Source organism: Rhea pennata, chromosome 1 (genome assembly GCF_028389875.1).
Source record: "Rhea pennata isolate bPtePen1 chromosome 1, bPtePen1.pri, whole genome shotgun sequence".
Taxonomy (NCBI): Eukaryota; Metazoa; Chordata; class Aves; order Rheiformes; family Rheidae; genus Rhea; species Rhea pennata.
Window position 1 is genome coordinate 202,724,072 of NC_084663.1, and position 27,139 is coordinate 202,751,210.

Genomic DNA, 27,139 nt, shown 5'->3' on the forward strand with positions numbered 1-27,139 from the left:
AACTCAGAGATTTTTAACAGAAGTATTGCATCTTATGGAAGCCTCTCAGCCATTAGAATACAAGATAAATAGCTTATGGCTGATATCCTACAATTTTCCTTGGAGAAGGTTTTACATTTTGGCTAAAATTGATTATACTATAGTGCAAAGTGAAGATACTACACAAAGAATGTCAGTGAGTAGATAACTTACCAAGTTTTGTGAAACGTAAAATCAAACATACCAAATTTGTCTTCTGCAAATTGTGTCAGTGCTTTAGCAGTACTTCACTGACTAATTTGTTATTCTCTGCCTTGTGGATTTTAAATTTAATTTTCATTCTTATCTATTTTTTTCATTGCAAAACACTCCAATTTTTTAAGAATTAAAAATATTATCTCCTCCCTGATTACTAAGAAAGTAGCCTTAATCTCATTGGAATACAGACTTGCGTTTTCAAACACAATGGAATAATAAAATAAGTCCTAATCGTTAATTTAGATTAAATGAGAGTAAAGATTTTTCAAAAAAAACTTTTGTTCTTTGAGAGCACAAGATGATATATCTAGGCACCTCTGATAGGACTGCCCTATCAGAATGGTGAAAACATTCAGGATGAAGCTTCTGAGCATCTGCTACTAAAGATGCTCCAACTCCCATGGAATATTGAAATATGTCAGGAAGGATAGAGAAAGACTTCCTAGTCTAGCTGGTGAGGATTGATCTGGGGAAGGAAGACACCCAGGAAAAGTCCATATCATCTTGGAATAACTTTAATTACTAAACTATAATAAAATAATAATAAATAAAGGAGGACGGTAAACTTTTCCTCTTTTATTTCAGGCTAGCACTGTGTCTATCTGGGAGGCAAGTCCTAAAATCTGCCAGCTCGGGCTCCACAGGCGAGTGAGGTATTCACTGGGAACTCACTGGGGAGTCTCAGTGGGGCTGTGACACGAACAAGTTACTTCCCTGCTCAGTTTCATAACTTGGACGCTCAGGAACATGTCTACTGGCAGACACTTAGGCACTTGGGAAACATCTAATAGGAAGTCAAAGGCTATAAATATAAATTCAGGCAATGGCTGACCTGGAATTTAGAGGTTAATTCTTTTATTTTTATTTTAGGTATCTACAACATACTATGGAATGGACTCCAAAGTCCTTCCCATGCTTCCCTCAAAACTTCCTTTCCCCTCCCACCCCTATAAATTTTAATTGCACAAAGATGCATGCTGTCTGCATGTAACAAAGCAGAGCAAATAGGTTTAACTGCAAAAAATTCCAGTTCCTTGCAATGTATTGCCCAGATCAAAAATCTATATTGAGAAATGAACTCAGCAAAAACAAATTAACTGAGCTAGTGACTTGGACTTGCTCTGCAAACTTTTCTTGTGCTATTTTTAATCCTTTGAAATATTAGACAACTGCTAGGTAAGGGAAGAGTTATAATGTTATGATTTGTTTATTTATGATTTGTTAGCATGGTATAGTTTTCAAGGTAAATCTTACCATAGATTCAGACTACTATGGTAAAAAAATGCTTTTTATTTAAAGATAGATTAAAGAATATATGGTACTTAAATAACCTGCTTCAAATATCAGCAGAGGAAAATCACATTTGGTCACTCTAGACATGACTTTCTATTCCTTATTGCCATATGTATATTAAATTTAAAAAATTGATGGATTCTGTCTACTCTTTCTCTTGTCTTTTTTTTCATGAATTACTTTAGATGCTATTGTTCTGCAGTTTACTAAAGGATGGCTTCATTCCAAACAGATTTAGGAAAGTGATCAAACAAATATATCATAATATGATTTTCTAAGACTGACTGATTCAAATACTCTGCTGGTTCAGACTACAAGAAACCAATGAATGTTCAAGATTATTCTGAACGTTAATGTGAATCGTGCCTTCTGTCCCCTTAGTGTTAATTAAAATTAGAACAGACTTTTTCATCCTCTTTATCATTACAGCTTAAACAGCTTCTGACTGACATCTCGGTTGACTAATTTATATTCCTTCCTAACTTTTAAACATATGCCATCCTGGCCACAGATCTAGACAGTATTTTCTCCTCACATTATTTGCAAGTCTAAACAGTGTTGGTGGATAGAAAGAACTGGGAGTTTCCTCTCTGTGCTTCTAAGGACAACCTTTTCCTTCTTTCACTCCTTAGAGATTAGAGAACTTAGATGAACAGACACATATAACCTAGAGGGGTAGAAGTTATAGCCACTGAGGTTAAAAATAAAACTATTAATTTTGAAGTTAAAAATCTCTGGTAGATTGAAACTACTATTAAACTCTTAACATCAAATACATTCCATTGCGGCAAGATAGATTTAAAAGTATACAAGCATTATATTCCATAATGCCTTTCATTTCCCAAATCTGTTCCTCAGCACAATGGCAGCTCGTACCTGTGATGGAATTCAGCCAACACGTCACATACGAGAGGGATTTCATCTACCGTTTAAATCCCACTTAATCACTAGAAATGCAGCTGAGAGGGAGATTACGCATTAGACTTTGCCTTTGATTCTGAGGACTTTTCCAGGCCAGTGCCAGAGCAGATTGCAGCTTCTGCGACTCTTTTAATAAAAGCTGTTGAACTATATACAGCCTCTGCAGTGACTCCAGTCACCAAGTTTCATAATGCAATGTAGTATGAAAATATGCCATTTAATTCCCCAAAATAAGTCGAGAGCAATACAGAAGATGTATGAAATGTGTTGATCACTTCTTTTTCACTGATAGAGAAGAGCAGGACAAAGACTGAGTCAAGAATGAGTTTTAACTTCTTGTTCTGTCTCTTCTGTCTGCTTCCCCCCATCACATCCCAAAATGCCAGGACAGTTTTTAAAGTGAAACTAGTATATCTTTGTGTCTAAATGAAGCCTATTCTTTTCTATAACTTTATAACAAAAACTAAGGCTTTAATACTTTTTGCAATATAGTAAAAACTACTTCAGACAAGCCAGTCATTCATTTTATACAGGCCACTAGAAAATAATACGTCATATTCACCAATTAGAAGGGCAGAGAACAGAGCAGTGGTCATGAGGTGAATTAATACACGCTGAGCTATACTGACTCCAGATAAACTCCTTTATAACAGAAGTAAAGAATAATATGTCAAGATCTTCATAGATTTTCCTCTTTTCCTTTTATGCTGTTGGATGATTAATGGATTATGTGTGTTTTTGTGCTCATATTCTCCCAGCCTTGGGAGTCAAAACAAAACAAACTAATGCCTCGCTGTTTCCTTGTTTCCCTGACATTTATTCATTTTCTAAAAATGGAAAGAGGTAGAAAGAGAAAAAAGAAATTAATTGAAAATATCCATCCTTTCTAAAGGGAATATTCTTTCTCCTTTCTCACATTTTTTTAGTAAAACAAAAGCTCTCCCTTTAAAAAAATAAATATTCCACGTTTCTGTTTCTGGTGTTTCTTTCATCTGTAGCTTTTTTACTTCCAAAGTCACAGTACATGAGTGATTGTAGTTAAAGTGAAATCTTCAGGCCTTCAAGCCTCAAGAGAAACAACAAAACTGGCATTCACAGAGCTATGCACATTTTCTTTCAATTATCACACTTATCTTTATCAGGGACCTTACCACTTGTGAAACTTCCCTGCCTCCTCCTCTGTTACCACAGCTACATTGGGTGCATTTGAAACCAAAGAGTGATCAAAATGAAAAAAGCTGCCAGTTTACACAGTCTCCAGCCTCTGCATATGTGCTGCCACTCTGCCAAGGTCACTCCTAAAAGCCAATTATAATGAGGAAGACATGCATACTGTGTTATATTAGCAGCTACTATTTTTCCCAATTATTGTTGATAGTGCTATTGATTTTTCCATCAAAGTGAACAAATTGGACTGGACAAAGCACTGAAAAAATCTCTGTCTAATTATAAACACCCTCTAAACAACACCTCCATCAGGAGTAATCATGCTCTTATCATCATTGCTACATGTACAAATTTCCAACAGAGGAAAAAAAAATCACTATCTTTTCCTTGCAGTTAATGACTTATTCTTAACTTGTTCAAACCAGTTTTAAGATCTACAAAGTCTAAGTTGGTTTGTTTATTTGTTTGCTTTTTGTCTTGCAGTGTTCAGAACCTGTGTTAGTAACTGGCAGGTCTCAGTGCCTTGTACATGTAAATCCCTCCATAAATTGTCAAGAATAAAAACATCTAGAGCCCCAAATCGTGGAAACAATGCAGAAGATATATATTCACGTTATTCCTCTATGTTACTGAGTATACTTAAGATTTCTCTCCTCAATGATTTTTTTTTTATTTTTCATAATTTACTACTCCTACACTGTAAGCTACTTCTGTGACATACCACACTTTCCTGTACCTGTCTCTGTCATTGTAACTTAGAGCTGCAACATGGTACCTGCATCTAATGCTTCACATTTCTTCTTACACATATATGATTTTCCCCCCCACACTTTTTCTAGGTATTTTGATGACCTGCCAATGTCTTCCAATCCAATAGCATTTTCATAATATCTTGACTTTGGAAAGGAATGCATCAGAAATGAGGGTTGTAAACACAAAAGAAGAGAACAACAGTCCCATAGATGCCTGAAAATCAGATGTATTAAGGTGAAAATGATAAAAAAAGAAAATATTGGAAATTTCAGATGAAAATTACATTGTGCTCAGTTCTGCCTATGTTATACAATGATTCTTGATTTTTTGCCACAGTAATCTGTGGCACTGTAAACAGTGACACTGAAATATAGGCATATTGGAAATAGCTGATTGAAAAAGAACACTTTCCACCAACCTACCTTAGATGAAATGCTTCATTAATTTAAAATAATGTGAGAAGTACAATATCAGGCAATAATCCAAAATCCATGCCTGCCTTTGTAAGCTCCCAGATGATTTTCAAGCAGTTGATTTTTCTAGGGAGGGAAGGTAAAGCAAAAGCAACAGGAACACTATATTTTTGATTTCTGCATGTAAAGATGTGCCGACTATTTTTCAAGACATTTTCAAAAAGACCTTTTGGAACTAATCTTACTTTACTTAGAAGCTGGGTCCTAGCATCCAGATTCATCCTGCCTGATTTCAGCCGCTTGACACCCTTACTTCAGAAAGGTAGTAACCAAGGTTTCTCTTTGAAATCAGTGGCAAGAAGAAAACAGTCAGAGGCTAGAATTATTTCTTGATCCAGACTTGATCTTTCACATAAAAATCTTCACATGGCCAAGAGCCACGGGGTATATATGGCATTTCTGAGAGAAAGGCAAGGAAGGGAAGACGTGAGCATGATGGGGAGGTGTAAAAGCGCAGTGGCCACGCAGCACTGTTTCAGGAAGGGATGAGCTGGGCATGTCTAGACAATATGAGGATGAACTGCTTTCTTGACTAATTTCCTCCCAAATCTACTGACTTAGCTTAGACAAAAGCCCTTCTCCCATCTGTGGCACAATACAAGTCCTGCTTGGTAGAACTAGCAGGGGGCCTAAACTTCTACTGTCCATTAGCCAAGTGCAGTCAAATTATCAGTTTTGACCAGCCTTCATAATCTAGCCTTCATAATCAGAGACACAATCAGCCTGTAAATGGTAAAACAGGCTAATGAATTTTAATAGTTCACTTCCATCTTTTATCTATAGTCTTTAGGAAAAAGGCAACTGCAGTATTAAAATGTCAAGATGTTTGTTATTAAGAAAGCCAAAAATAGATCTTTTAAGAATGTGAAAAATGAGAGCAGAAGAATTTAATAGGTTTTCTGATGACCCAAAAAAGCCCATTTGCGATGCTTTTCTGTGTACTACAAGTCAGAAAAAAGCTAATTTATCTCCAGATCAGCAGATTGCTTTTTAGTAAATGGCCCACGAGGGGGCAATAAAAACATTAGAGAATCTTTGACATGGTAAATAATTAAGAAACTGGTCAAGAGCTTGATAGAAAGTCCCTATTGCCTGCAAATTACAAGACCTCCAGGCTACTCCTGCAGATATGGAAATGTGCAAGAACGCAGGAAATGACTCAAGTGCCAAATCCAACACAAGAGCAATGGACATTAAATATTAAGTAACAGCAAGCCCCAAATGAAGGGAACTTTACACCATGATCTAATTTATGTCCTTTATCATGAGGACCTATTTATGTTACTAATTCAAAATGATAAATTCTAGCCAAGGAAAAAAATGAAAAAAAAAGTAGTAAGCCAGAAAAGGAAGAAGAGTACACTAATAGGACATGCATATGGTATAACCTCTCATATTGACCAAGCAAATCATAAAAGACAAAGTATCGTAACTGGGTATTCTATAAGCAATGGTCTAAAAATAATGACCACTTTCCCTTCATTTGGTGAAATTTTAAAGACAGAAGCCTTTTTTTTTTTTTTTTTGCTTTTTTTTTTATTTTGTTACAATAAACTCCTGAATAGGAGGCACTTATGTTCCTAAAACACTATGATGATTTTCACCAAACCCACTTTTGTTTTTAATGATCCAAGACCTGTGCTGCTCTTTTAAGGTCGAGTAATACCATCTTCCCAATAACAGAAACAGCAAGGATAAGTACCCAGTCTTCCACATAAAATACCAGTATTGTTCCTCTGAGCTCTGCTTATCTCTATTTGGAACTGACTAGATTTGAGAACAATCAGAAATTCAAAAAAAAAAAAAAAAAAAAAAAAAAAAAAAAAAAAAAAGAATCATCCCCAAAAAAGAGTAACATATATTAAGCAAAAATAGCAGAATAATCTCAGAATGTCAGTTACCTATATTGCAAAAGTGGAATAACAGTTTGAGTTATTCCAAAAAACAAATAATTGAGTATAATGAGTACTACTATATTAGCCTATATCAAAATGAAACCATGGAATAATCTTATTATTGCATGCATTCTAGCCAATGATCCTTTTCCTTTTTTTCTTAGTTCCTTAACCATTGCACTGAGGCTACATTTCTTGCATACCTATGAACGTTTTAATTTAAGTTGTGAATACTCTCATTAATTGACAGACGTCACACTAACACTTTCTTGGGAAAGCAAAGTATACTCACACCAATACAGGTCTGAAAAGTATTCCTGCATATCTGCTGGTGCCCTGATGCACTGCTAATATTTAAGGTTTGAGTGGCTGCTAAAAGAATTTGCTTCATACCAGTGTGTAAAGCAATCTTGTTCTGTGAACAAGTATTCCTTTGTGACTAATTTAAAGCTAGCTACTCATTAGCCACTTGTAACTAAGCCATACTTGAACATTGGTCACAAGTAATGAAAGACTATTACTCTCAATAGGCCAAGGTTTATTAAGGAAGTAGAGAAGAGTATATGTGCGTGCTGTCCTAATTTTTTTAGATAGTGACTGTGTGCATGGCGCTATGCAAAACTTACAGCCAAAGGGATCCCTGTTAAGATGCATATAAGATCCAAATACGAAGGCATATCTCTTACGTATACTGGCTGATCATGAAGTTTGGTGAACAGACATGTTGATTTTAGGAGAATAGTAAGATACTATGTTTGAGAAATCAATAATAAAACAATATCCCTTCAGCAAATTGGAATTGATAGACTTGACAGCAACATTTAACAGGAGTAATTTGAAATAGAAACCAAAGCATCATAACATGGAAAATGTTTGAAGCATAGGAAGATGGTGATAAATATAAAAAAGAATGAGCGGAAAGTAATAATATAGTATTTTATGAATGTCATTTGATGAAAGTAAACCAGGAGCTTCATTTTTCGTAGGTAGATCCAGAAACAATAAAATGATCTGAAAATCTAAATCTCATTTTCTCAGTAATTTAGGACAATAATCTGTGTTATGCCTTTCGGACAAGGGAAAAAAAAAAGAACATATGAGCAAGCGCAAGAGTATCTCTTTGTCTTTCTAAAGCTCTCCCCTCATCGCAGAACTTACTTATTAAAACATTATACAGTGGCAACAAAGTGCTTTGTCCAGTTCTGGGCTTCCCAATGCAAGAGAGATACGGACCTCCTAGAGCAAGTCCAGTGAAGGGCCATGAAGATGTTAAGAGGCTGGAGCATCTCTCATATGGGAAGAGGCTGAGAGGGACTGTTCAGCCTGGAGAAGGGAAAGGAAAGTCAAGATCTTGTTTCTATCCATAACTACCAGATCAGAGAATACACAGAAGATGACAGAGCTAAACTCTTCTCACAGATGATGGCCAGAGCATCTGGCCATCTCTATGGCTAGAGTCAACAAATGCAAATTGGAACCTTGGAAATTTCTATTAGGTATAAGGAAAAAGAAATACCAGGAGGGTGGTCAAATACTGGATGAGGCTGCCTAGAGATTCTATGGGATCTTCATTTTTGGAGTTATTTAAGACTCAAATGGACACAGCCCAGAGCAACCTGATCTAATTAGACGTCCTTTGAGTGGGTTTGCACACTTGATTTCCTCCAAGGTGCCTGCAATCTTAATTGTTTTATGATTCTTCTATATTCTTATGTCTTTACATTTTCATTGGCAAACTTTTAAAATAATAACAATAATAAAGAAAGAAAGAAAACAACCAACCAGAAAACAATATAAGCTTCAATATATGAAAACACTTTCTGGCAAGATAACTAGACATTTTTGGAAAACTTGGTTTCATTACCTGGGCTAACAATATCTGGATTCAAGTAATTAAATCACAGAATAATGTATACCAAATATGGGTCATACACTGAATACAGCCCTTTTTGGTGTGTACAGTTTTCCAGATGCACAAAACTCTGTGTATACAAGTTTGCACTTAACAACCCCCTCATTCATCTAATGAAGAAAACTTGTTTCTGAAAAATTGTCTTTTGGAGATAATGAGGAAGGGAATAGGAAAGCTGATTAGATCAGGTCTCAGTTTTGACTCTATCTCCATTTTTCCAAGGGATCATGCAATGTCAAGAAGCCTGACAAGAACTTTCTTCATTTCAGTTACAACTGACCAGCTTTTGGTAACGTAAGCTTCTGAGCATTGCGCAACTGTTTCCATGTGGTTTATACTAGAGACTTAAACAATCAGATTTCCATACCCTGCAGATATTTTTTTGCTTGTCAATCTAGAAAATGACACTGTCCGTAAGATAAGACTCCAAAGATGGTGATGCAAAGCTTCATTAGGCCTTCTGCTACTGTGAGAGAATGTGGGAATATTTTGGATATTTCTTAGGAATCAGTACTGTTCTGCATACCACAGATACAGTAGTGCTGATAGTGCTTTATGTAGTTTTTAGTACACCCTATGAGAAAAGAGCACTTTATAGCTGGAGAAAAACTTAAACTTATTATTTATTTATCTAAGTCCCTGAGAAAAATTATTTGCACCATTAAATGCATTCCTTTCAGCTGAAAATTTGCAGTCCACTGAGGGTATTGCAGTCTATCAGATGACTACAGTCCAGAATATATATTTATATTTACATTTACATTTATATATATATTTGTATAGGTGCTGTCAGTGAAAACTTTTAAACCTACTTTTTTTTTTTTTTTTTTTTTTTTTTTTTAAGGACAACCAAGAGACATTCAGAAGCATAGAGAGACCAAATTCAAAATTAATTCTGTCATTATGACTAAGTTATTATTTACAAGCCAAATCACCAGCTTTTCTTTCACAGTAGGGGATTTATATGTCAAGGTGTCATGACACTATATGAGAATGTCAAAATATTGATACTTTGAACTCTTTGATGGGTGATCATGCTATTACAAAGGATGTGAAACATAATATCACAATAGATCAGCCACTAAATCTTTATTACTCCTGAAAACTTTGTGACACCATTTGTGCTGTAAAAACTCGCTTACTGAAGGTAAAATATACCTATTAAAAAGGATACAGCTCACTTTATATTTTCATGTTTTGAAATTCTTGCATGTCTATGAAACATGGAGACAAAATATTTTTATAATGTGAGTCTTCTCAAAAATAGAAAATGCACACAGACAAAACTCCCAAGAAATCCAAACTAAACCACACTCAGAGAAATAAATGTACATGCACGCTCACACACAGAAACAATGGCTAAGAATGATTAATGAAAGCTTCACCTGAAAGAGAGAGAAGAAATGGAAAAGCACCATTTTTTACTATAAAATAGGCTGCAAAAATAATTTGGCTAAATTGTAAGCATTCACATTCTATGGTTAATATTGTCTTATATATATGTAGTATTGATTCCCCTTGCCACAAAAGGCTCCAAGCATCAACATACATTTTTGCCATCTCTTAAGAAACAGTCCAAGAATAATGTAGATACCTGTGTAAATTGAATTTTTTCTCCTTTCTGAACTCTGCTGAACAAGTATAAAATACATGTAAATGAGGAAGGAAAGCAGCCAGGGTACCTCTGGGTTCCACTGGGAATGTAAGGAACATGCTGCTGGTGATATTTCTGATGTTGTATTTAGTGCCAACAGCTCTCCAAAGAATTTCTGTTTCACAACAGCAAACTGTTGCAGACCTCAGTTAACGCACTCTGCATAATAGTACTTCTAAATTCATATAAGGTTCCTTTCTGCTTTCCCAAGCTAAGCACCCAGAGTCCGGCCCCAAAGCAAAACAGGGAAAAATAACTGCTGCATACATTAGAAAATGCATTGCTGTAAAGCCTTAGTCGGTAGAATTACTAAGCTTTTTAGTATTCTACTTTACTGTCAGGACAAGGTATTTTACAAGCGTTGAAGCTGACAAGTCAAATGGGTAGACTAATGTAATGGCTAATACAGCAGTGTTAGAAAGCATGCTCTGTCTAATAGCGAGGTGGTGAGAAAAAATGACAAAGGAAGATGGGAGAGGGAGGGAGAGAGAGAAAGCGCAGTAGAGAAAGATAGCGAAAAGTTGTTAAATATAATCTATTGCATATCTACTGAAAAAAAACCCACAAAGTATCTTCATTTTGTTTGGCAGAAAAAATGACTGTCATCTACTGAACTTAATGCCAAAACATCTACTGACTTCTCTGAGATCAGAGGTAGATCCAGAGAAGGAAAATATAGTCACAGAAGGAGAAATGTTCCCTAGAAAAGAGTGAAACACTGAGCCTGCTTCCCATGTTTTGATATCAAAATAACAGCCTACCACACCCTCTCTTTCATCAGCACATACCATGACACTATAAGGAATATTAAACCGCAGGAAAATGGCCATCCTGCTAAGAAAAACAACTTTTGCGTATGATTACTTCTTCTTGCTAAAACCTCTGGTGCCTGCATTGATTCTCCGAAATCTTTGATTGACTCAGCCTGCTCCATTACAGGTAAATTAATTATGGGCTTGAGGAATCGGGCCACTCGCATTAAAGTTATATAAATAGAAAAGTCCATCAGTAAAAACCTCAATTGGAATTTCTGCACTGCTTTACCTGCTGTTCGTCTCTTGTACATTTTAAGTATTGGACCTGTGGACTAACCCCTGGAATAATCCCATCGCATTTTATTTTCCACATTTACATTTTCCGCATTTACATTTCCTCATTTACATGCGTAAACATTTTGCACACCCTGGATGGTGAGCCAAGAGAGCTAGGCCCCCACAGCATACTTGGCCAGAGTAGTCGAGGTTGGAGAGCCTTCCTGAGGTGCTTCCTTTTCTCTGTTGATAATACAGGCTTGTCAAGGTAGACTGCGCTCCCCTTCTCAAGCTCTTCAAAGTCTAATCCGGTTGAGGCACTCCACACTTAGACATCTAACTTATTAAATAGCTTCCGCCTAGTTTGTCATTGCCATGCAGCTGTGTTGCTCGCTTTCAGAGTTCACACTCAAAGAGCCGCTGCGAAAAGGAACGCAAAACCTCTGCAAGAACAGCTAAACCTGGGAAAACAGCACCTGGAAGCTCTACGCTTACTTAACATCCCGTGCATTTGCTTTCCCTAAATATCCTCCAAAACCATGAAGTTGCGATGGGAGCAGCAGCATGAGTTACAGCTGAATTCACCTACTGAGTTATCACAGAATTGTGTGCAGCAATCCACTAAAATACTCCTGCAAAATCTGGCTACTCAGTAAGCGGCTGCAGTGTTGTTGCCTTATCTCCCAGAACAGGGTAAAGGCTGTCGTTATTATTGAACAAGGCAACGTGGTGGCAATATGTGAAATAAACAACACCGAGAGGAGACACGGGAGAAAATACAGTTTAGCAGGTGTCTAGCCACTGTTTTAATACTAATTGTGCTTTGATTACATATTATCTGAATTCTATATGCAGGAGAAATGCTGTATTAATTCTATTCATTTTTTTTTTCATCTGAACAAGTAAAATATTCCCATTGTTTTGCCTGGCACATAAATGACAGCTGTGGAAAATGCTACTTACCAAGTTTTGACAATGAAATAAAATAGATGTATTGACAATGAAATAAAATAGATATGTCAAGGCACTTCATATGGTTTGCTAGGCACATGCACGTAAAAAAAATTGTACCAATGTAAATATTAGGAAGCTCCTTTGTTGTAACAGATGGGTGAACCTAGAAAAGCAGTGCCTCGGGGTTATAATGCTTCCATCACATGAGCAAGTTTCTATTTCATAATTAAGAATTGTCTGTTTTCTCTTAAATGTTTCTTTATGTCTCATTTTATATAGAATAAGATTGAGACAGACCTATGGAAAGAAGGGCTGTATAAAAGAGTAGTCATTAAGATTAGTAAGGTTTGGGGTTTAGGAAACACACAAATGTGCATCCAGAAAATCAAATTTTTTGATCAGAAAATAATCTTCCTGTATGATTAATTTCAGCTGGAGTCAAGGTGGGCCTATACTTGGGAGCCCACTTGGAAAGCCAGCTTGGAAGTTGTTAGTTCTAGCTACTAGGTATAAATAACCCTCCAAAAAATGAAGAGTCTCAATGTACAGATATTCCTTAAACTTATCAAGATCCATTTATTTGTAAAGACTGATGGTTTAACAGCAGGTTAGCGGTTGGAATAGTGTTCATACTAAACTGCAGCATCCTATGTATGAGATCATGTTATAGTTACCTTATAAAGTAGTGACAACAGCTTGGAAACAATCAATTGCTCAAGTTAGATAGCAAAGAGACTCTTAACCTAGATCCTAAAACAGTCTCTCCAGAGTGTTATTTTTATCTTTGTTGATTACATATGGAAGACAGACACATTAAGGTGCCTGAATGGGGTGCCTAGAATAAGTAGCAAAAATATCCTCACTTCTTTCGAAAATTCTTAAATAGAAGGCTAATGTGCCAAGCAAATATCTTAAACCAGTTTTATCAAGTAAGAAATACATTAGCAGATCTACAATCCTTTTTCTTTCTCCAGATAAAATAATGCTCTTTAAAAATGAATCTCAAAAGTTTAGTTGTTCTTTAGCTTACTTAGGAAGCAAACGAAAACAAATCCTGTAGAGGCACATTTCCAAATAAGTTCTTATGTTTGAAAAGTAGATTAATTTTGTTTGTTAGTCTGCAATTAAATATAGTGGAGCTACAATTTTACAAGGTATCTGCAAAACATCATGTAGAATTGAAATCGCTAAATCTCCGCAGAGGAGATAATTAGAATTATGTAGTTGGATGGTTAATTGAGAATAGAGTATTCTAAATCTTTCCTTAGTGTTTGGAAAAATCTGCATTTCCACACATCTATTTAGATTTTAACAGTTATATTCATTATGAATTCTGGAAAGTACCAAAGGACTTTTGCTCTCCAGTCATACTCTATGGCTTTAATTTCATTATAGCAAATTGATTGCAAGCTAGTTTACAGTTAAGACAGCAGGGTGTTGTAAATTTTATTTTAACTGTTTGGAATGTATGAACCAATAAAATTAAGGAGAAAAAAAATCTGCTGCTATGTATGTATTGTTATTAAGTTAACTTGCTGAATCTCACTTGTCCGGGGTGAGGGGGAGAGGGAGTATGTAAATTAGTCTAAATCTGAAAAAGCTAAGAAAAAGGTAACAGAAGTTATATTTGCACAGTGATTGGGCACAAATCTATCAGGAGGATGAATGATCTTACAGAAATCTGCACTAATGTATTTGTACAAGATGGATTTGATTATGTCTTGCAAAAAAAAAAAAAGAAAAAAAAAAAAAAAGAAATGTGTAAGTGACATGCCTAACTTAAGAGATTCAGCTTGCCCTGTTACCAAGAAAAGGGGAGAGCGACTTTCAAAGGACTACACAGCTGCTAAAGGATCAATGTTCATTTAACGGTTTGTTGGTGGGGGAGTGTTGTTGGTTTCTTTATTTTATTTATTTATTCCCCTCCTCCCCGCAAAATGCCCTGGGCAAGAGGGATGCCAGAAATTCAAAAACTTGCATAATGAAGATCAAAAAATCTTTGGTGGTATGTGATAATACAAGAATGCTCTTGCTTCTACATCACTTTGGGAGGAAAATTTAATTGGCAAGCCCCACTTGTGGATTACAAGGATGTCCGGTGAGTCTGGCTGAGGGAGGACAGAGATTAGAACTGTTAAATCTCACTAGCACTTTTTGTAATTACAGGAGTTATAAATTGAAATTTTCTAGCCTGTTTTATGGTGTCGGTGAGACTATTGATGATTTTTTGGTCTTAACATTTCTGGATCTGTGAAGTTTGAATGTTTCCTAAGAAGGTCATGGAGACATCTTGAAGTCAGGTGTACCAACATCTCTAAGTAGCATAGTGTCGCATTTTCAGATCCTCCTCAGCTCATAATACTCCGATGCAGTCCCCGACATTTATTCGTCTCTAATATCAGTTTGAAAGGAGAATGAAGGTCATATAGGCTTCCTTCTAGGCTAGGGGAGTGCAGCATGTGAGGGGCATGCTGAACAGCTCTATCTTAAAACTAACATCTGCATGATGGAGAAAATTATTTTAAACAACAAACTCCTCCCAGTTATGACAAAGGGGACCCTAGTGCCTACATTTTCTTTATGAACTAAGATATAAACAAAACCAGTTGTGTAGGTCAAGCAAAAAACTGATTAAGTGGCATATACACATAAATCAATAAATCCCATTAAAAACATCCCTATTTGCATTTTGGCCTGTTTGACATTATCAAGATGCAGCTACTAATCTATTAATTCCATCAATATCTAATACTCTGAGATTAGAAGTAAGAGGGACTAATTGTGAACTAATTAAGAGAAATCTTTGCCTGCTGGCATAATAATATGTTGTTAATCTAAAATTTGATTTACAATCTTGCTAAATTATTACATCAAGAACACAGGGGCTTGTTTATCTTAGCTAGCATGTGGTCTTGAGTATTAATCATCTCTAAGTGTGTGACTCCTAGAATTATTAATAAAAGCTTAAACGCAAAGTTAGCTTTTTGGCCATTTGCAATTTAAACATAGGATGGAGGAAAACAGCTGAGCTAGTAGTATCGTTGTCAGCTATGGTCACATCTTGCCTGTCACAAGAACAAAACAACATACATATTAAAAAGAAATAAACTGCACCCTGCAAAAAAAAAAAAAAAAAAAATCTCTTTACAAAGACTAAGACACATTCTCTAACTACAACAACTTTTAAAACAACCTCCCACTCCGTGCCAGCAGTGGTAAACCAATCCCAGCACATTGACTCCTAAGAGCCACAGCGAGCCTTTCCTCGCGCCACCGGGGAACCTGGGCAGGCACTGCAACAACCTTTTAGATTGGGGTTTAGAAACAGGACTTAGATCTATTTTTAATCCTTTATTTCACACTGATAAATATCCATTAACAGCATACTAAAACCAGAACTCTTTTTTTTATTATTATTTTTATTTTACAATTTCTCGTTTCTTAAACATCAGGAAAAGACACCACAAGTACTGTGATAGATTCTGTGTCTTTAGTAAGACTTATCTCCCTTGAGCCAGTTTATCAGACTTACATGTTTACGTATTTAACATAGATGAATATTATTTCTATTTAATATCTCTAAATTTTGTAGGAATTAAGAAGCTTTTTTACAATATGCTATAGCACTGTCTACACAGCTGAATAAAGTAATAAAGGACTTCTCAAATCTGCTATTGTAGAGCTAAAACTGATGTATATGTGAAAAAAGTAAATTTTATTTTGTAGTTTACGAAAACAGTTAAAATGAAAATGTTTCAGCAAGATTCAGGTCAGAATGAGAGCTCTTATAGAAAACCATACACTTTTTCTGTAGTTGTAAGATTAATTAATACTTCACAATGAACTTTTTTACTGTCATCAGTAATGTTAAAATAAAGAGAATTAAGAATTTTTCATTACAGCACTCTAATTTATGACAAAATATAAGTTTGCAAACTAGAAACCATTTCTTTGGAACACAATACTTTTCTCTTTAAAGTATATCTAGGAAAATTAGAAATATTTTAATTAGATTGAAGTTTTCTTGAATCTTCATAAAATATTTTAATTTATTTAATCAGTATTAAAGTATTTTTCACATTGTACCAATTCTTGATTATCAAGTATTTTAAAATCTTAGTGTCAAATCTAAGAATAATTGACCAGAAAAAACCTAAAAATACGAGAGACCTTTCAGGTTACTTGGAAACACTATCAGCTGAATGATTTCATACATCTCACACAATCAAATTATAGCAAGGCTAAATTTTCATTCAGATTCTCAACTTAGTTTTTCTTTTTCTTTCTTTTTATTTTTGAGGAGTTTATCCTCGTTTATCACAGTAGAAGATCTTTCTCAAAACCAATCACTTGTAATACTTGAGTGGTGCACTACAAGATACAACAAAAATTCTACTCTTGTTTCCTATGATTAAATACCAGGTAAATCTCTGAACTTCCTTCAGTATCTGGAGAACTGAAGTTGTGATAGATGTAGAAGAACTCCACAAAGCTTTAAAATGGCTCTGAGGAAAGGTGTCCTTCATATCCATTACACGGGCACATTGCACTACGACACACTGCCCACTATGCAAGCTGGGAGACACACAAGTCTATAGCCTTAACTACCATAGACCACAGGAAAAGTTATAGAAATTATTTAAGGCTCTGATGAAAAAAAGACAGAAGATTAAGAGGAATTTTGAAAGCAGATTTCTTTTTTTTTTTTTTTTTTTTCTCCAGAAGTACCTTTTTCAGGTAGGTCCTCTCTACCAGGAAATTCTGAAATACAATGGAGCAAACCAGACATCTTGCCAAATCAAGTATTCGTAATTCATTTTAACATCTTTAAAGATCTCATTAAATGTTTATTAAAGCTTTAACAACAATATAATGTTAACAATATAATGTTAAAACACAGGAAGGCAGAAGCATTCTAGAGGTAGGAGCTGATCAGCTTTTAGATCTCATTCTTTTGTACTTAACTGTTTCCTGTTATATAAACTAAATCAAATGTAGACAGACTAAATCAAATATTAAACAAACTAAATCCACTGTTAGGCTTATTATATCTTTCACTTGATCCCATTTCACCCAATGAGACAAGCAATGCCCCAATCAATGACGAAAGTCATTTAAAGAAGGATTGGGCATTGTGTCTTTCTTACTGTTTCACTGTAGACATCCCTATTTGCGAGCACTAACGTATTTATGATTTGAGCCCATTACTACTTGTTGTTATATTTTACGTAAGCATAGACTGTATCTTGTGCACCCTAATAAGTTATTTTAACTCATTCTTTCTTCTTTTTTTTTCTTCTTTTCTCCCTCCCCTCTTGGAAGTTACGTTTGCTATTATTCTTCTTTACATGCTCCAGTTGGCCCACGTATGTGTTCGAGTGTGGTGCCAGGATCAGGTCAATATTCCAGCCGATGCTGGACATTAGTACTCAGTAGAAAGGAAGGACTAAGCTGTGTACTTTTTAAGGATGTCCAAGGAGTGGTGTAACATACAATCCTAATATGATGTTGATGATAATATAGATGTTTATCTAAATATCAGAGCTCTTGTGTGATAAAAGTGAATCTGTCTTTCAGATACTCATACCTGAGGTCTTCTACCTAAGGCTTCAAAAAACTTCTACAAGATTTGAATTGCAAAAAGACCAGAAAGAAATTGAGGAAATCAAGAAAAATATACTAGGACTATTAATGGCCAAGAAAGTTGATTCTGAGATACTTTACCTTTATATGAGGTAAATTTTGCTAATGTATAATTAATAGTAGTTGGCTAACTTCTCGTATTTCTGCATATTCAGCATTTTACCTTTGCTTTTCTTCAGTACAAAACTTATCTGTAAGAAATCAGATACTTCTGGAACACCAGAAATACCACAAAATTCCACTTTTTGAGAGGGAATCATGTGATCTTCACCATTCTCTTGGATCTAAACTTCCTGGATTGTCATTTTAAAACTGATTTCACTGGTCAATTTTTAAAATATATAGAATAAGGAGGTATACATTATACTCCACCCACAGTGGTTGGTTTGGGTATTTCTGCAAGTCACAAATTAGAGTGAAATCAAATATTTTCTGAAATCCTGCAGCATGCCAATATGCATGTCAATAACTTATTGAATAACAGCACTATTAATTGAGAAAGGTCTTTCAGTCTGTGAAAGATAATTACAACCATTGCTTAGTATTACCAAGGTATTATTCAAATACCCGAAATTTGTCTTTTTGACTTTTAAATATCACAGGACTCTCTCCATTAATGAGACAAAAGAAAAAAAACAGTTATGAGAACATAGCTTTTTATTCAATATACCCCTTTCCCTTTCAATATCAGTATTATTCAATTTTTGCAGTTTTCCAAGCTTTCACTTGAAAGAAGGAATTTGTCAAATCATCATGAAAATGATCATTTCTATAATCCTCAGTTTAGCTTAATTCTCATTTTCTTGGAATAATTATCTTTTCTTTAACCTTTATTATGAGCATGAAACAGATTAAGGTGATAAATCCAAAACAGGAGATTACTTACTAAGAATTGTTAAGAGCTGTCTGGCAAATGGAAAGCACAAAATCTATAAATTCTTGATACTCTATCACTCAACAACAAAAACTCAGAGAACACAACAAACTATTCTATGTCAAACTATTAATTATGTTAGACTAATTTTAATTTTGCTTATATAGTACAGAAATTTGCTTATATAGTACAGGCAAAAATGTAAGTTCTTCAGGAAGCAGATGCTTCCTTTAGTTCAGATAGGTAAGGCCACCAAATCACAGTAGTCGTACTTACTATCAGGATGATTTACGATTGGATGTTGCGGATGAGTAAGAAGATATGTAACCATTTCACTTCTCTCCCTTTGCCTATATGTGACGTAAGTAGATTCAGACCAGACAATCACATTCTTCATTTTATAATAGCTAGGCAAAAATTAGCCATGGGGCAAGAGACATTCATTTCCTTACCCTACTGCGTCATGATATTGTCATTGCCCTTTTAGCTGTTGTATATTTTGCATCCTAAAATCCTCTGAAAGGTGTTCCATTTTTCACTTTTTGAACAGATCAATGCCACGTGAACGGCTGGGTGGTTGGGGAAGAGCATTCGCACCATATGCTTTAGTCACCTAAATTAAGCAACTCACTTAAGACCAGCTTCCACAGTCTACAGAAAAAAAGTAGACATCTCCAGAGAGAGAGGACTGCTCAGTTACGCTGGTGCCAGGGCAAGGAGGTGTGAATATGGTTGACTCTCTCTCCAGGAATCTGCTGACTCTGTAATCCATTGTTCTTTTTTAATCTCTTTAAAAATCAGTGCTAAACATCAATAATGCTAAGTCTTCTTGCAAATGACAAGATTATATATGCTTTTCTTATCTGCCTCGCTCAAAGCACCCTCTCAGTCAGAATAGCTGTGTCTAAGTGTCTACCCGGATAAGAGAGAGAGCTATCATTCACAGTGTTATAGGGTGTTTAAACACTATCACTTGCAATTCTGTGCTGAGCTAAAATGATACTGTTAATGGCTGTGTGGTGAGCCATAGCAAACCACCTACAGATCTGTGCTGAGCTAAATTGCTGCTACCTATAGCGCTGTGAATAAAACGCTCCTTTTCACAGTTGCACACCATATTAAGTGTAAACACGAAAAGCACAGGCCACAGTGCACTCATTACAGAGCTCACACCAAGTGGACATTGAGCGTACACGAACCGTTTAACCACTGAGCTCATGAGTTATATTGGCTGTGACGATGCTGGTACAGGGGAACCACAACAACACAGCACCCAGCACCAGAAATTAAAAGAAAAGGAAAAAAAAAAAAAAAAAAAAACTCTGGTGGAGCTCTGGTTAATATAACAGTAGATAAAGATTTAGTACTTGAATACTCAATATTAAGGCTAATAAGTACAATAAAGTAAACTAAAATCACTATTGAAAGTGGACTTGATACTTAGCACAGCTAGCCATGCTGAATAAGAGTCAACATCTCAGGGTGTGTACGCCAGTATTATTGGCATTTTCATGCTACTGCACTTAATAGGAAAAAAGCTACCTATCAAAACAGTTCACTGAGCAGAACGGCTACCAGTCATGGTGTTGTACAGAGCTCAGTAAACTCTACCTCCCACCGTCTTACCACTGAACAATGTAGGCACATTTCATACTTTATGATATTTATTTTTCACCCTTTATTTTCTTTCAGTTCAGGAAAGGTTTAGTTACACTATAGATAAGAAATTGCTTTCATTAAACTGCCAGCAGCAATTCAAAGACAACTGTAGAGTGGACAAGTGCGTTTTTTAAGTTTGGAACAGCAAGAGATTCACTTATTGCTACACTTAGGCTCATGTGTTCACATACTTATAAAATATATTTATTCATTATCTGGTAAGATACTTTTGAGGGAAAGTGTTACTATATGACCTCTCCACAACAACTAGATTTTTTCCAATGCGAAGAAACCAAAAAATTAAATTTCTATGTGATTTAGAAATTTTTACAAATATAACCCAGATTCTCAACACAGGGGTTCATGCCTACTTTTACTGGGTGGCTACAAAAAGGAGCAGTGTTTGCAGATGGAAGAAAGACTTTTTATTCAATCAACAAACAAATCAAAGCACAAAACAAGCCCTTTTATCACAATGAAGCCTTCTTTAGGTGTGATATAGGCAGCAAATTTTAAGCCAAGTACATGCTGAGTAAGATTGCTCTGCATTTAACTTCCTGCCATTACTCAGAGGGATAAATTTGAAACAAAAAGGTAGTTAGCACATAGGGAGGAGAGGAGAATATTTGCAAGAAGAGAAGTTATTTGATCACCAGTCCATCTAACATAGATAATTATCATATATAAAGAGGCTGTGGATTTAACCTGTGAGAGGAAAATTATATCACGCTGAAAAGTCTATAACTTTAATAAGTACATGACTTTACATTCCAGTAAAACTGTGAGTTTAGCCCCCTTTTTGAAGGTGCCTTTTATAGATGTTCCTTGAAGATAACAGCTGAGCGTTTTGCCAAAAGTTGAATGACTGTTTCTTTTATTAACTAATTTCATTCAGTGCATGACAACTATTTGATATTTCCCATGTAGTTCTCGTGGTGTTATTTCCTACATTACATGAATAGGAATAACATTTTGTATTTGAAGAAGTAGGGAGTTTTCATTTACCTCAAATAATGTGGTCTGTGGTTTGTCAGTTCCGTTTCCTGTTATGGCCAAACATATTGAACCATACCAAAGAAAAATTCAAGACATCCTATTGTATACTTGGCAGTTTACCGCCTGAAGTGTCCCCACCGGAAAGTTTAAATAAAGAAAAGTAATAAGTCTTAAAGTCTTAGGGACACAGGGAACCTTTCCAATAAAATTCTTACTATCCTAATGTTGGTAGAATCAAGCAGCAAGAAATAAATACATTAGAAAACCTTATCCAAGGCCTTTTCCAAGACCTTGGCACATATTGTAGTATTTTTCTCAGTTGCTTAGGGAAAAATTGATCAGAGAGTAAATGAAAGAAGGATTTTCATATTGCCATGTATTTTCATGGTTAGAAGGCAACTGTAAACTGGATCTCTATGAAGAGGCTTGAACTTGGTATTACTTAGGGTAAAAAGTATAAGCTGTTATTGCTTGAAATAGTAACTGGACAGGATCTAGTAATTTGTGTGTTCTTCCATCTTGCTCTTCCGGTTGTATCACAGCCAGAAAGTATCATGATCATAGCTAATCCGTTGACTTGATACCACATTGAAAAACCTTTGACCAGCCCTGTGTTGTGAGCAATACAAAGCTTCCTGTGTTCTCAAAGAACCATAAAGAAAAAGAAACAGCAAAAAAAAAAAAAAAAAAAAAAAAAAAAAAAAAAAAAAAAAAAAAGTCATGGGGATTAATACTATGCAAAATTAGTCAGAAGGAAATCTATTATTATTGTGTTTCAACACACACACTCACTCCCATCCTCTATAGAATTTCTATTAGAAACCTGATGAAACATTTAATTTTTAAAGAGATTTAATTTTGCCTTCAGACTTGAAGCGATGTCATATTCACCAGCTCTCCTAGTAGAGCAGTTCCAATATTGTTTTAACCTCATTACTAGGAAACTGTATCTAATTTCAAGGCTGAATTTGTCATCATTTCAAAGGTTTCACTGCCTTTTTATTGCATTCCTATTAGGAAAGGCAAAGCCAATGTTTAAGAAACATTGTTCCAGCCTTTAATGGCTTTTTGAAATGAAGTTAATGACTTATTTTATTTTGCATTCATTGTATTGTTAATGCTGAACTGAAACTGGAAAGTGTTTTGCATTATGTGCACATTCCTTGTACTTGTCTGGCACTAGAAGAAACGCAAAACAGGCTCAGCTGCTTGTTGAGACCAGTGTTGTTGCTTTTATTACTTGAGATCATGAGAAGTGGTCAAGTGGTCATCTAGAAGCACACTTCAGAAAAAATATAATCACTTCCTAGAAAGAATTACTCTTGAATCTATTACAAATACACCCTACAAAAAGCTTATCTTTGTGTCAATATGTTTTGATAATTGCTTAGTTTCCAATACTATGACTAAAAGCAGCACTGATTTCTATGGATGGGTCCCTCTTGGTCATTCACTGTAGTAGTTAGAAAAGTAAGACGTGTAGTATCTAGGGAGAATACCAAGGAACTACTTCTATCATCCTGCTGGAAAGCAGTAGTTGAGACACTCTATGAACTAAGTCAGTGGTTCCTTAGTGCTGCCTTTAGTTGGCATACTGTCTTTGAGCAAGATGGAGCTAAAATGCTATCATCTACCACAGTGCTGCTCTGTTGAACTTCTGGTGAAGGTAAGCATTTTCCACTATTGCTGAGAGATAAGTTTGGCAGTTTCTTCTAGTTACTGTTTCTACACAAATAACATGACCTTATGCTATGAAAAGCTGTATGAGGTTGCTTAGAGTGGCTACTTCAGAGTAAAAAGACATGAAATATTTATGAAATGGGACACACTGACCATCCTGGTGACCATAGGGCTCTGTAAACTATCCACTGTATGAGCCTCTTTAAGGATAAAGTTTCTGAATGTGCTCATGGGCAAATAATGAAGTTCGCCACATGATGTTTTTCCTAAAGACTACTTAAAACCAGGAAGATAGCTGACTGAGAGTCGGGTATGTTTTCCTATCAGCCTAGAGCAGCTGTCTGTTCCAGGAGTATTTTTCTAACATATTCCTGGTTATGCTCAGACATCTCATGGCAGGGTGAGGAGAAGACTTGATGAAGTAGTGATCTTAGTAGTAATCTTCCCACAGTCTGAGTACTTCTCATTGACCTAACACTCAGAACTGTTCTTTTCTCCTCAGCCAAAAACTCTGTTATTTTTTTTAGAGACCCATGGAGTTACAGTCACGGTGTTCAATTATACTACTTTAGGATAAAGATTTGTTTGTTTGATTGTTTTTTTCCAGATCTGACATTGTTAAATGTATTTAATGTCTGTTGAGAAATATGCTCTCCTTCTATGTTGTTCTCAGATCACCAAAAAAATTGAAAGGGATTTAATGTCATATATTTAATATCAGAAATTAAGTCATTTTTAAATTTAGTAAAGAATTCCAGAAATTAATTCAAATTCAGGTAGGCTTAGTTATTTTTCAGAAGTGTCTGTCTATGTCCACTAACTATACAAGGAAGGAAAGCAAATTTTCTCTAACTTAAGCATTTTAGTTTAAACATTTAAATTAAATGAGATTTGTCTCAGCCTTCATGGTTGAGCTCTGAAGTTCTGTATGACACGAGGTTCTGCGTGAAAACAGGAGGTTTCTGTGATGGCTTCTTAAGACTAGAATTCTCCCCATTAGCAGTATTATATCTATATACTAGGGTATATCAGGTCTATAGAGTTTGGGCATGCTCCACTATAAATCATGGTTAAATCATTCAGGAAGGGCAAGAAGGAGAATCCAGGGAACTACAGCCCAGTCAGTCTAACCTCGATCCCCCAGGAAGCAACTAATCCTGAATGCTTTTTCCAGACAAGTAAAGACAGGAAGGTGATTGGAAACAGTCAGCAAGGATTTACAAAGGGGAAATCACAGTTAATCAACCTGATAGTCTTCTTCAATGAGATAATTGGCTTGGTAGATGAGGGGAAAGCAGTTGATGTCATTTAGCTCCGCTTTAATAAAGTTTTTGATGGTGTCTCCCATAACTTCCTCACAGACAGACTGATGATATATGGATTACAGGTTACATAAGTCGACAGTGAAGTGTATTGAAAATTAGATGAACTCCTGAATTCAGAGGGGATTGTGAGCAACATGAAGTCTGGCTGGAGGCCAGTCACTGGTGGAATCTCTGAAGGGTTAATACTGCAATCATATTGTTTAACCTTTTCACTAATGATCTGGATGAAGAAACAGAGTGCACCCTCAGCAACTTCATGGATAATACAAAATTAGGATGAGTGGCTAATACACACAGAGGGTTGCACTACCATTTGGAGGGACCTCATTAGGCTGGAGAAATCGGCTGACAGGAACCTCATTAAGTTCAACAAAGAAAAATGCCAAGTCCTAAAACTAGGGAGGAATAATCCCATGCACCAGGAAAGGCTGGTGGCTAACTGCCTGGAAAGCAGCTTTGCAAAGAAGGCCCTGGGGGTCTGGTGGACAAGTTGACTGTAAGCCAGCAATGCACTATTGTGGCAAAGAAGGCCAATAGCCTCCTGGGCTGCATTAGGCAACTGTTGCCAGCAAGTCGAGGAAGATTATATTTTCCTCTTCTCAGCACTGGTGAGCGCTGAGTCCTGTGCTGGGGTGCAGTGTCCCCTGCTGGGTTCCTCAGTGCAAGAGAGACTACTCTGGCATGAACCTACCAGAGTAAGTGAAGGGCAACAAAGATGATCAAGGGGCTGGAGCATCACTCATATGAGGAGAGACTGTGAGAACTGAGACCGTTCAGTCTGGAGAAGAAAAGACTTAGAGAGAATTTAGATGCTCTCTAAAGTTCCCTTCCAACCTCAGCCTTTCTGTGATTCTGTGATCTTATTAATGCTTTTAAATATCTGACGGGAAAGTATAAAAAAGCTAGTATCTGAGAATCTTCTCAGTGGTGCCTGTTGAGAGAAGAGACAATGGGCATAAACCGAAACACAGGAAGTTTCATCTAAGTGTAAGTGAACAATTCTTCACTGTAACGGTGGTTGAACACTGAAACAGGTAGCCTGGACAAGTTGTGGAGTCTCCATCCTTGGAGATATTCACCAAATAGCAACTAGGTACAAAAAAGTAAATATTTTATTCCAGGATTTTTTAAAAGAGGACACTCCTCCCCTCAAAAAAAAAAAAAAAAAAAAAAAAAAAAAAAAAAACCCAAACAAATAAGCCCTTAAAAATATAATGTAAATAAACAGAAGGATTATTCTTAAGAAATTTTCCCTACATGCATTCTGAAAGAGCATCTGCTCATGACCAAAATTTTTTCCAGTTTTTAACTCCTCTATTAGCTGCTTAATAGTAAACACACTTCAGGATTCAGGCAGGAGTAAATAATTTTTGCCTTTTCATTCTTCCTTTGGATTAAGAATTATATAAAGTGTAACATTCAACAGATAACTGCTTTTTCTTGCCCCCTTAACCCGTTCTGATCAATTAAGTGTTAATTCTAGGTATGAGAATGTGGGTAGTTGTCTACCTTGAATATCAGCAATGCAACAAATTGGTCTTCTCTTGCTTTGTATCATCTGCAAACAGTGTTTCAGGACGGCTAGTAGGAGGTTTAAGTGTGTTTTGACTTTTCCATTAGACATGGAACACTAAGAATGTGAATGTCCCCTGGCAGTAGTCCTTATCTGTAGCTTTGTCTCCTCTCTTTTATGCTCAGCTATCAAGGGCAAGAAGGTTGCATGCTGTTTGCCATACTGTCATCTATAGGGGGAAAAAAAGATGAGTATTTATATAGACTTATCAATGATAAACACTGGTCATTCTTGTGTTCACTACGCATTCACTTGGCAGAGAAGAAAACTTTTGCATACTGTCAACTCTCGCATGGGACAGGCATTGTCTAAAAAGAGGAAGGAATAAAAAAGAGAAATAGCCCTGGCACTGGAGTGGCATGCATACTTTATATGGTTTGGTTAATGAGCTGATGAACCTTAGGCTATGAATTTTAATCCTGGCAGTGGCTGCTGGAATTATGGAAGTCACATATTGAGTAGGTTTGAAATGCATTTTGGAAGGTGATAAGTCCAAATGACAGAGAATTCCTAGAAGCCTCCAAGTAGCCAGATGGAGAGGGATGGAAATAATAAAAGGCAGGAAGCACCTCAGATCATTGCCAGCTGTAGGTCAAAACTAGACAGGACACTTGTTTGTTCCACATATGCTCTCTTAAGAGTGTTTTTTTTTTTTTTTTTTTTTTTTTTTTTTTTAATACTCTTCCATTCATGTTGTATACCAGCAAGCAACTGTTCCAAAAAAGTCATGCTGTTTTTAATTTTGAGCACCATACTGAGGGATAGAGGAAAATTCACTGTTTAGAGAGTCTTTGTTTGCAAGCGAGAATGTGTTATGTTAAATAAAAGAATGGCATATACAGAAGAGTTTTAAAGATGTGATTTCTCACTTAGCTCTGTGACCACTGGGTCTCCATGGTACTGCCTCCATTTTACTAAGCCTTGCTACTCTTGATATACCCACAGTTTTATCGCTGCCATGAATTATAAAATTTTATTGATAAAATGAGTCTTTATCTTATCCAATTAACAGGTAGCAGGTAACATCAGAGAAAAGGGGAACAGTAAGGCATAAGGTAAATATGTTAGATTAAGAAAGAATTAGAACTCTGTAAAAGCT

General features: G+C 35.9%; 1 protein-coding gene across 1 annotated transcript in view; it reads right to left on the reverse strand.

Moving 5' to 3' along the window:
* CNTN5 (contactin 5) overlaps positions 1–27,139 on the reverse strand; it is a 660,492-nt gene that overhangs the window by 326,953 nt on the left and 306,400 nt on the right. The gene's annotated exons all lie outside the window — the stretch shown is intronic.